Raw genomic sequence first — 1,864 nt, forward strand, 5'->3', positions numbered from 1 at the left:
CGTTTTCTATGGTAGAGGTTCCGGACTGAGCTGGAAATAGTTGACTGTTGCTTCTGATAACAAGACACACTTCCTATTTTCTCAGAAAAAATAAGTTCAGTACTAGAGATGAGCGAACAGTGTTCTATCGAACACATGTTCGATCGGATATCAGGGTGTTCGCCATGTTCGAATCGAATCGAACACCATGTGGTAAAGTGCGCCAAAATTCGATTCCCCTCCCACCTTCCCTGGCGCCTTTTTTGCACCAATAACAGCGCAGGGGAGGTGGGACAGGAACTACGACACCGGGGGCATTGAAAAAAATTGGAAAAAGTCATTGGCTGCCGAAAACAGGTGACCTCCATTTTAGACGAATAGTGGATTTCAAATCCGGGTCATATGAGAATGTGAACTTTGTGACTATGAGACAGGGATAGCTGTACAGGCAGGGATAGCTAGGGATAACCTTTATTTAGGGGGGAATGTTATTAAAAATAACTTTTTGGGGCTCTATCGGGTGTGTAATTATGATTTTTGTGAGATAAACTTTTTCCCATAGGGATGCATTGGCCAGCGCTGATTGGCCGAATTCCGTACTCTGGCCAATCAGTGCTGGCCAATGCATTCTATTAGCTTGATGAAGCAGAGTGTGCACAAGGGTTCAAGCGCACCCTCGGCTCTGATGTAGCAGAGCCGAGGCTGCACAAGGGTTCAAGCGCACCCTCGGCTCTGATGTAGGAGAGCCGAGGGTGCACTTGAACCCTTGTGCACCCTCAGCTCTGCTACATCAGAGCCGAGGGTGCGCTTGAACCCTTGTGCACACTCTGCTTCATCAAGCTAATAGAATGCATTGGCCAGCGCTGATTGGCCAATGTATTCTATTAGCCTGATGAAGTAGAGCTGAATGTGTGTGCTAAGCACACACATTCAGCTCTACTTCATCGGGCTAATAGAATGCATTGGCCAGCGCTGATTGGCCAGAGTACGGAACTCGACCAATCAGCGCTGGCTCTGCTGGAGGAGGCGGAGTCTAAGATCGCTCCACACCAGTCTCCATTCAGGTCCGACCTTAGACTCCGCCTCCTCCGGCAGAGCCAGCGCTGATTGGCCGAAGGCTGGCCAATGCATTCCTATGCGAATGCAGAGACTTAGCAGTGCTGAGTCAGTTTTGCTCAACTACACATCTGATGCACACTCGGCACTGCTACATCAGATGTAGCAATCTGATGTAGCAGAGCCGAGGGTGCACTAGAACCCCTGTGCAAACTCAGTTCACGCTAATAGAATGCATTGGCCAGCGCTGATTGGCCAATGCATTCTATTAGCCCGATGAAGTAGAGCTGAATGTGTGTGCTAAGAACACACATTCAGCACTGCTTCATCACGCCAATACAATGCATTAGCCAGTGCTGATTGGCCAGAGTACGGAATTCGGCCAATCAGCGCTGGCTCTGCTGGAGGAGGCGGAGTCTAAGGTCGGACCTGAATGGAGACTGGTGTGGAGCGATCTTAGACTCCGCCTCCTCCAGCAGAGCCAGCGCTGATTGGTCGAGTTCCGTACTCTGGCCAATCAGCACTGGCTAATGCATTGTATTGGCGTGATGAAGCAGTGCTGAATGTGTGTGCTTAGCACACACATTCAGCTCTACTTCATCGGGCTAATAGAATGCATTGGCCAATCAGCGGTGGCCAATGCATTCTATTAGCGTGAACTGAGTTTGCACAGGGGTTCTAGTGCACCCTCGGCTCTGCTACATCAGATTGCTACATCTGATGTAGCAGTGCCGAGTGTGCATCAGATGTGTAGTTGAGCAAAACTGACTCAGCACTGCTAAGTCTGCATTCGCATAGGAATGCATTGGCCAGCCTTCGGCCAATCAGC

The sequence above is a fragment of the Leptodactylus fuscus genome, chromosome 7 (assembly GCF_031893055.1).
Source record: "Leptodactylus fuscus isolate aLepFus1 chromosome 7, aLepFus1.hap2, whole genome shotgun sequence".
Lineage (NCBI taxonomy): Eukaryota > Metazoa > Chordata > Amphibia > Anura > Leptodactylidae > Leptodactylus > Leptodactylus fuscus.